At 40.7% G+C, this 10368-nt stretch overlaps 1 long non-coding RNA gene across 1 annotated transcript in view; it reads right to left on the bottom strand.

Moving 5' to 3' along the window:
• Positions 1 to 805: 805 nt before the first annotated feature.
• The window catches only part of LOC111262328 (uncharacterized), a 32024-nt gene continuing 22461 nt past the window's right edge, over positions 806 to 10368 (bottom strand). Inside the window, exons 3-4 of the long non-coding RNA XR_002681530.2 lie at positions 8912 to 9136; positions 806 to 1096 (exon numbers count right to left, since the gene is read on the bottom strand). This is a non-coding gene — a long non-coding RNA (uncharacterized LOC111262328). The remainder of the gene's footprint in view (positions 1097 to 8911; positions 9137 to 10368) is intronic.

The raw sequence follows: 10368 nt of genomic DNA, 5'->3' as shown, positions 1-10368 counted from the left end.
CAAAGAAAGAGACAACAACGACTATATAGTATTAGTGGTTGAAACAGTTGCTGTTGCCGGTAAGTAGGACATAAATTAAGAAGTTGAGTTAGTTGTTGGTAGCAGCGGAACTAGCTATGTGGCTTGAACTACTAATAAGTTTATCGCTAGCGGTCTGTGGAGGAAATCCTAAATTCGTGGTGGTACCACGGCTACTACTAGCTGTGACGCTGACGGCGGCACCACGCCCGAACTGGCCTGCCAAAGCTGATCGTCCATAAAAATTCCCACGCTTGACGCGTTCCCTCTTGGTGCTGCGAGATTCAAATTCAGACGCATCAATACGAACTTGTTCATTAAAAAGTTTTTTCTTTGTCTCCGAGACACTTTCTGAGTGGCCTGCCGCCACTACGCCTGCCGCCAGCTACACAGTCGAGCCCGCTGTTATAGAAATGTAGTATGTCAAACGATGTCCTTCTCTTTGGCTTAAATTCCGCGTCCTAGCGAATCGTAATCGCTAATCAAGGTTCGAACATTGGAACCCAGACATGTCGCAAAGAATTTCCGAGCAGTTAAATCAATGGAAGATGCTCGCTGTAAAAGCGTTGGGGATTTAAGAGATTTTTCGAAAGCTGTTTCTTTTTTTCTTAGCGCATAGGGTGGTTACCTCGGTTCGTCTTCCACATTGAACGTTAGGAATGATTAAGAGACCATAAGCTCTGACATTTCGCGCAATTGGCTTTTAATTAATGGTAGTATATCTTTTCAGCTGTGATCTGCAAGGAGAGATTCGCAATAGTTTTTTTTTTTTTTTTAATAGAATATATTATCGCATGAGTTAGTATTTATTAGGGCGTCGTCTATCAATTCGTATTCCCTATATTAGAGGTAGATACGTTTGCATTCACATGTATATTGTCTACTTTTACATAAGAAATTCCAAAACTAAATTTAGAATATAGAGTATCGTTAAGGCACAATCAGCAGGACAAAGTCGCACTGCCATATAGTACTCTCTTTCTGGCTGTCTGGCGGAGTGCTAATATACTGGAAGAAGCACGGCGCAAGGTGAGTCCTCATTCGAAAGTGACATCTGCCTTCCAAACTCCACTAGTACCTGAAACCAGCAGCAAATTGCATACATTATAGCGAAATGGTGGCCTAGGGGGTGTCACTACTAGAAGCAGCTAAAAAGAAGGAGGAGGCCTGGCAGCCTACCCCTAATAGAAATCGTACTGAGTCCCTGTTGTACCTCAGTGTGTCTGTTTGAAGGAGTGAGGCTATTGGACAGTGGCGGCAAGGACGTGGCTTGAATGCCAAGTGGGTCAACTCCACTTGTCTAGGACACCGAAACCACGACATCCTTCTGCTGTTCTCCAGCTAACCCAAAGGCTCGTTGCGAGATCACAACGCGTAAGATCGAGTAGGGTCACAGCTTGTCGAAAGACCTACGAGGTTACCACAGGATTCGCAGTAAAACCCAGCAGTGAACAATGTCCACAATCCACTTGAGTCGAGTGTCATTCGGGGCCCATGTAAAAAAAAACCTACATCTGGTTCCCTTGTCGTCTCGATACAGAGCTGCTTTGATATTGCTTGTTCTAGTCGACGGCGATGGTGATTATGGCGATGACGTTCTTACTAGCGGGAACAGTCTAGCTAACAACGGATTGATCGTGCTGGGCGGATTTTTTATTACCTAGACACGCTCGATTGCTTTGCTGCACATAAGCTTATGTACACGTTCACATCTATATATGCTGATATATACTTACTATAATAAATTGGGTCAGCATGATGCTTTTGTCGTTGGCCGCGAACCAACCGAAGCCAATTTCCTGACAACAGCGAGAAAATCAAATTAACTAAGCAGTATAATTCGGCAGTAGCTAGATGATGAAAATGAATTTTCACAAGATCACCGTGTTTATATAACCTCTGACATGTACTTGTGGTAAAAGCTTTCTGTACATCATCAACAGCGGGGCGATGGCCTATTGAGCCTAAAACCGTGCTGGATAAATGCGGTGCTGTAGCTGGGACTATAGCTCGCACGTACCTCTATACATAAGGCTGATGTTTTTAGATGATATTTGCTTCATTCCAACTTAACTTTGATTAGTGTTAGATTGCACAAATTTGCCATAATGCAAAGAGAAGTCTTCATTAGGTCTTAAGTAGTTTCTAGTTCCCTTAAACTTTCCACACCTGTTTTCTGTTAGGCGCGCGCCTAAGATGCAGATAGGTTCGAAGGCTGATGAAGCCCTGTTTTCGTACGGAGCCGTTTGTAAACTTGCCGAACGATATTTTGTTTTTAATTATTTGCTTTTCAAGCTCGTTTTTCCCAAATTTCGATTCGCTCAAGCGAAATAATCTTGTCTATAATATCGGCCACCTTCATTTTATAGCATTTCCAAGTTAGTTTCTGATTTTTTGGTTGGTTTTTCAGTTTTTTAGCTTCGTGTCATACCATTTTACCAAGGCGTTCATTTGCCTCTTGTTTTGTATCGTTTAGCCTTCAGGTCATTTCTATTTTCATTTATTATCGCCGTATATTTAATTCGTCTCTTTTTTTTTGGAAATTTCACCCTACGGTTGTGTGAAAATGTATAATACAAGCTAACTATATTTTGGAAAATGTAATCACCAAAAAGATAGAATATACTTTTCTTCACCTGCAATATACAAATGCGAACAGGGTGATGCCTTAAGGGTCTCAGCTAAATACCAAGATTTAGTGCAGCGAATGCTTACAACTCCAAGCGTCGTCATGGGTCGGGCGTTTCGCTGGAAACGCTGTATAAGAAATGGAGATCGACGGGACCACCCACTCAAACAATCGGATGAAGTAAGCTATGCTATCGAAAGACGGGTGCTATCTCGTGGAAGATCAAACAGTTGATTTAGTTAACAGCTAGAAAGAGAAAAGGAAAAAAAAAGGTAAGTGACTCACGTTTCGCAGAATTATGGCTGCAGGGCTCTATAGATTAGGATAGCCTTCTTGATATTTAAAACGAGCTGTTTTTTTAAGGCGAAGCGTATTGATTCTCAGTTAATCAAAAACGAGCAAATTTGCTGGGAGCATATTTATTTATCGATTTCAATAGTCAAAATCATTGTCTTTATAGTAATTGTGGCTAAAAGGCGGTGAGCTAGATAAATACCTGCCATACCGCAGAGCCCGTAAATCGTTTATATATAATTTACCCCTGGTCTCTCTTTGGGAGACTGTTCGATAATATATTATACTAGAGCCCCTTTGAGAAGACAACTATTGTAAATTACTATTAATGTTCCTTCCGCAAGAAATTATATCAACTCAAGTTTCAACTTTGCAGTGAAAATCGCCTGATCTATAAACAAAGGCCAAACAAGCGGAACTTCTACAGGGATAGTTCATAAACTAGATATACTTATAAACGTAGTAGTGCATAGTGTACTCAGATGTGTACTATACAAAATACCTAACATGGAAGGCAAATTGGAAATCCTAGCAGCTACGAATCAGTTAAACAGGCGAGATCATTTTAATGAAAAGTATTACGTCCATACGTTTTCGTCCATTGCAATGCAGATCTGCTGTCGGTTAGTGATGCTATAATTCCCTGTTTGCGTCCATTTCCAATCGATTATCTCATTATCGGTATCTATCTGCCTTCGGCGAAGCTACCGAGCCCAGCTGACGTAACCGAGTCAATGTAAGCGGGCAAGCAGTCGACAAATTAACTGATTTTTTTACATTATTTATGTCATACTCTAATTTGCATACAGGTTCATAACCACAGAATTTTAATAAGGTCTTCGTAAAACAGATTTCTCCCCGATATAGCCTTAGCATGACGCTTGGAGCCTATCCAGTATGAGGCTAGTTCGGAAAATGCACTTGTATATAACTCGAAAGACCCGCCAAGAGAGACGAAACACTGACAAAAATGTTTTTCCTATTGCCGTCCAAAAATAACTTCGATAATAATTTGTCGTCTTTTTCCGGCTTCTTTCCCAGTTCCTAGTAGTCTCAGCACTGGAGTGCCCTGACTCACTCACTTGAACTCCGAACGACACCTATCCAGAAGTCTAACCGATTCTGTAACTAAGCTAGAAATATCGACGGTGTGAAAGCCAATAAGTGCCGCCCGGCACAGCATCGCTACCGGGCTGACGAACAGATTTTTAGGTCTCCGTTTAAACAAAAGCGAAGTCAATGAACGAAATAAAAATACCAATCAGCATTATGGAATTACGGCAACAAGAGAACGGACTTGAGCAAGCGTAGATCAGAGCGGGAGACGAAAACGAATGGCAGAAACTTAAAACTAAGGAAAAGTGACGCTCACGAAGGTAAACCGCAGTTGATACAATGGCAATACACGACAGAATATCATCGCTAGGATCAGTAGTCATAAAGTTGGTAAAGGAAAAACTAATAGCGTTCACATAACAGCAGGCAGTGCCAGCTGATTACCCAAAAGACAGCAGCCGTCCGCACGTCGCAGAGGTTTAACAGGCAGATGTACAGTTCTCTAAGCGAGGAGTCGACAGCGTTTCGGCAGGCACACACACTTGTGCTGTTCTATCAAGCATCTCTATGCCTCGCTATGAGGGGAGCTAACGAAGCAATTTGGCGATTCTGATAGCCTGCATACACCAGCGCGACTAGCCGAGTGTCTGGCGCCTGTTAAGAAATCGCTTCTAGCTGACAATTCTTGACACTGTGAAATGTGTGCTTCCTTTCCCTTCACTCACCACTACTGCCTACTCTCTATTCGAAATCGTTCCGATAACCAGCTTGTTAGGAACAAGAGAGAGGGAGAGAGTCATCGGCCAGAGACTGAACGGAGTTGCAGGAGCTTAGGTAGTCAGGTAGGACAGTAGAGTTTGCCTGCTTTGTTCCTATTAGAAAAGGCCCTGTCGCTTATGCCACTTACGTAATCGCACCCTGCAAATTGACTCTTGCTGTTTCCTAGCGAGCATTAGGCCATTTTCCCTGAAGCAAAAGCTGTAATAGGCTACAGTTTAGGCTAAGGGAATAGGTCGACCTGCTCCTTTGATTTGGTAAGATAAAGCAACGCAAGCCATTCAACTCAATCTGAGATTACAGTATTTTTGGCTTTAGAAATGACAGTTGTTCTGGCATATATCTTTCCTCTATTTCCTGTCTAGTTAGAGTCTAACTGTTTAACGGTCCCATCCCCTCTCAGAAAACGAAGGCCGAATTTGCCTGCAAGACGTCACCGACGCTACTAGTGCTTATCTAATTTGAAAACATAGTAAGGTTAAGTTAATCGAGAAAAAGGTCAGGAACACTTTCTAATGAAATCCTATCGTGCTCAGCGTTCATGTTTTATTTGTCCTAGATCGACCCCATCTCGAAACTTTTCAAACTCGTGTTTTCTGCGCGAGGTTGGCTAATCATGTACTGTTTCAAGCGCCATTTAATAAACAGAAACATCTAGACAGAGAGCATTCTAAGCGTGGTCCTAGTGCACGCTATTTCTGCTCTGATGCCTGAAAAATACATTATATTTATGAAAAACCCCTTCTATACGGGCAGTGATCGAGAAACCCATATATGAATCTTGTGTGATAGGTGTCTCTGTGCATTGTGCTCTAACTATACAGTAAAAACACACTACGTTCAAGCGGCTACTCCGTTACGTTTAAGCATTTGAATTCATTAAATAGTAAATTGTCGTATTTCTATTTTAGAAGGGTCGCCGCGTCAGTGCACAAAAGGCTGTACACTAGACAGCAGCTCTGTACTCATATATGTATTATGCCAATAGAGGATAGCTAAAATACGTTAAAATCAATCGAATATATACAGTGTTCTCTATCATACATTACACAATTGCGGGACGGCAGCTCAGCTGGCATTCATTGGCAGCTGATAGTTCAGATAAAAAAAAAAAAAAAAGAGAAGTTCAGAGGCAGAGTCTCGAGTTTCTACCTACTATTGTCCGGTCTAACAAAAAACAGCTCTATTAACAGAGTATATTCTGCCAACGGCGGCTATTGCTGACGTGAACCGTAGCAAAACGTCACAGAAAATGCGATTGTTGCCTCATCGAAGCACTTTCATCATGGTGAAAGAAGCCTAAGGAGATGATACAGAGAGATACGCTCTCGAGCAGGAGGTGCATCGTACAGCGAGGCTGGTACAAATGAAAAAATTCTACATGTTACAGATGGTATATGATGTAGGAAGAATATATACTCATAACAATGACATAGTTAATTTGAAGTACTTTCATTGCTATTGCTGTATAAAGATGAAGATGTCAGGTCGCAATTGTGACGTATATGACCACAATGAAGATTCGCCCAAACTAAGTACGGTAAAAGAAATGAACGACAACAATAGTTAATCTTTGTTTATTCATATCTTCGATGCGTACCGACGACTGCCAAAATCACACGGAAGCACTCAGATATAGAAATATTGCCTTCGAGTAACGAATCGTACTTAGCGATCTTATCGCATATGCCTCAAATGATTCATACCGGGTGACAAATTGATGCATTTGCCCCTGTTCTCAAACTGTGCCCTGTAGCCTTTTTTTCTAGAGTACTCAAAGATATATATTGACAACATACTTAGAAAGCTCCACGTTCCATAGTCATCATGACTGCCTATGATTTTTAGTTTTGTCCCGACGCTTCAAACGAGCTGCGTATCTGGCAGGTAATGAAAACGACAAACGACATGGGTAGCGAACGAACTCGATCTGTAGAAAAACAACGCCTATGCGTTGAGCTGGCCTGAACAGCAGAAGTATACCCGTTTGTGAGTGAGTGCTTCCAAACGGAATCAAAGAGGAAAAATGAGAATGTACCACTAAATGTTGCAGCTTGATTCACTTGAATAGGAGCTGGAAAATGGTCTGAATGCATGGTCTTCATCGGCTTGCTACCGACAGCCAAAAGAGCACGATATGTTAATTTATCCTCATTTAATATAACATGTGCAGCGTTCGGGAACGACTTTTGCTTATTTACGGTATAAGCAGGCCGACGTTTTTTTTTTGTTCAAATCTTATTAGCAAATACGAGAGAAGTAACTTCGTAAGCAAAATTAAATCTATATGTTATCGACTCACTGATAGAAACCAGCGGTGACAAAAAGCAAGTGTGGGGGGGCCTTAACGACGAACTGGAAAACTGTGACCGTTTGCTATCGTAGCCGTAACTTTAAGCCACAATGTAAGTAACAGTTAGAATAAGAGTTTTATGGACTTCTCTTGGGCCTATTTGCGCAAAAAGGGATCAGTGATCGGTTATTTCATAAATTATGTTTGTTCATTTTATCATTCGTTGATTGTTTTTGATCCACGGACTTGTTGTTAGGCAGAAAAGAGGACGGTTTCCGTGCAACTAGATTTCAGAAGTTTCGATTCGCAAGTTAGTGTCCGATAGTTACTTTAATACTGCACAACAATCAACAAGTGAAAATATATGTAAATACGAAAGCAAACAAATTCTAATTCTGTCACAACATGTTTCAACAAATCTTAGTATCGACGAAGCGGTGTGTTGCATAATTAAGTTCTCGCTGAGGAAATATTCCTACGTGGTACGTTGTCTGCAAACGGTTTATTGAGTGCCTACATTGTCATAGTACAGCCAAGTCAGCACAGCCAGATACGTTATGCTTGAAAATATGACTCAGTCAGCGAGACCCCCTCCCTCCCTCCCTCAGTGCATGCATCTGTGCGTGTTTAGTCGTGTTCTATTGCTTTATATGTTAACTGATTTTGTGTCTGTTGTATTATCAATGCACGTCCCGTCCCCAAAAAGATCGAAAAGGCAGTCAAGTAGCTCTCGAAATCGGAATCGGGAAGCTCTGTGTTCGGACACATGCGGGAAGTCAGATTTTATATTCGCACCCCGTATCAGCAACGGCCAACGTCGCTGGGCCTGAGTCCTGGCTTCCATCGGGGCTATAACACGTACATGTCATCAGCAGAGCATCGATGCCAACTAGCACACGACGCCTGTCGGAACAGCGAAGGCTCTGATGCTAGAGGGGCTTGACCAACGAATTACCCAGTGGAGCTTGTGCCAGTCACCGAAAAATAAAATCATTCGTACACGAAGATAACGCATGAAGAACAGCGCGAGAGAAAGACAACGAGAGTCGGCATTCTGGGTTCTGTCTTTGATTCGAAGTGACAGGCATGGGCTGCATTGAGAACCTGGTTCTTGAAATTCGACTAAGCAACTGAAACAATCGCATCTACGATCAAGTCCATAACGCTATATCTCTCGAAGGGAAAAACAACGCTAGGGAGAATCAAGCGTCATACCTGCACATAATCCTGTCTAGCAATTGTTCATTACAAGTATGTATCGATATAAGTTTCGTTCCTCATATATTGACAAACGTCTACCACTTCGTTTGTTTAAAAATACTATTTTTATGATAAACATTCGCTTCTGAACAGCAGCAGCAGCAGCGTAAGGTTAACCTTAGCGTGAAATATGCCACGAGCTGCCAACGAGTTTTACAGTCTTCAGGACAAAAAATATTTCACCTTATATCTATCTAAACCTAAAGTTGTACAACCGTTAACTATGAGTAACATGTGACAAAAGTTAATTTTCAAAAAAATTCTAAAAGACAGCAAAACATATGTGTGCTTAAACAACGATCTGAAATGTGAGTAATAATTAAAATCGGTAAAATTGCATTTTATAACATAACACAGCGAATTTTATTTTACATTTTACCTGAAGCATTTATTCTGAGACATACATTAATTTGTGATATATTGGATTTATCGAAGCGAAAACAAAAACGCTCTTAATCCACTGTTAAGTTGAAGACTGAAAAAGGGCGGCCAACAAAATTAACTATTACATAATCTAACATCTCGTTATTGATTTTGGCGACTACACAAACAAGACAATCTAACTACTTTGGAGAAAAACTTACCTAACAAGCAACACTTGACACCACCTGAATAAGTTGATCGTGTCAAACTTCGAGTAGAACAAAAACGACTCATATGTTAAACTTGCCCTCAACGGCAACACGTTGAAGTAAGTTTATAAAAAATATCTCCCTCTTCTCGGTATCTTTAGTTCCTTTCGTGATCCATATTCCGTATGGACGATGTCGCATCTTAGCTTCGCTCGTATGACGAAGGCGCAGGGTCACCTTAAATATAATTACAATGATACGGTACAAACTAGTTACAGTCTCTAGGACGGCGTCATTGTCAACCTAATGGGGCATCTAAAAGAGCTTGTCCCTCGAAAAGTTATCAACGATGTATAGGCAAAACCATGTCAGTATACAAGTAATAATCGATGTTGTTTCTTCAGTAAACATGGTCGTGTGTAATGATAACATCAATCTTATTCATATCAGCTAAAAGCATACTATATAGCAATCTGATTTTTTGAAGTTATATCTTACAGCGCTGTCTAAAAGTTTTCTGCAGCTCGGCTAAGTTACGAGATTCGTAAACATAAAATCATATATTAAGCGTTGTAAATAGCGATAGAGATACACTTTGCTAAACGAAAAGTTAAGCTATAATTACTACTAAGCAAAGGTCTAATCGAAATGAGTATTGCATACTCACAAGCAGATATTTACTGTTAAATTCTTCTTTCCAACACGGCAATCATAATTTTCAGCTTCGGGAAAAACTGAAAACTACTCCATACATGAGTAAAAAGCAAATATGGCAGGCAAAATTGTATAAAAGAGCTTGTATCCCGGATAAGCATATCAAGATTTAGCATGTCCCCCTGTCGTGCTAGTATCTGCGCTTCCAACGGATCATTCCCATTTATTTCAACTTGATGCCTCCAATATCTCCTTGAATTTAGATATAGGCAATACTTAGAATAGAACAAAGGTTGCTGGAAACCTTTATTACATATATTATAAAAACATTATATTTTTACTTAAAAAAAATAATGTTAGGATAAAGTAATCGCATACTTTCCGTATAGTCTATTTACTATATAGCGTTGTCGTTTATCATTAAATGTCCAAAAAGCCCTCCCTTCGCTCTGATTTTGTAACGATAGAGATCACTGTAGTGATGTATTATGCAGTGTTTATGCCTCTTCGTTCAGCGCAGCACCACGATGCATGCGCACCTCATACAGCTCATTGATTCAACAAAATTCGCCAAATTCAAAGTGTGTGTAAAAAATACTCCTGTAGCCCCCCCCCCCCGCCCCCTTTTTTCTTTTCTTTCTATTATTTTCTTTTTCAAATTATCGATACATGATTATTATCCGCCACAAGCCATCGTCGTTGTTCTCTATGTTCTTCCCTTTCTTCTCGTCTGCTTGCTTTCCTTTAATAGCTGCTGTAGCTTACAGTGAAACGAACGAAGAAGGAACACAGTGATGATAGCGGCTGTGCTCCTG

The sequence above is a fragment of the Varroa jacobsoni genome, unplaced genomic scaffold (assembly GCF_002532875.2).
Source record: "Varroa jacobsoni isolate VJ856 unplaced genomic scaffold, vjacob_1.0 scaffold_649, whole genome shotgun sequence".
Classification (NCBI taxonomy): domain Eukaryota; kingdom Metazoa; phylum Arthropoda; class Arachnida; order Mesostigmata; family Varroidae; genus Varroa; species Varroa jacobsoni.
The sequence above is the reverse complement of the archived record's forward strand: the minus strand, read 5'-3'. Positions and strand labels throughout refer to the sequence as shown.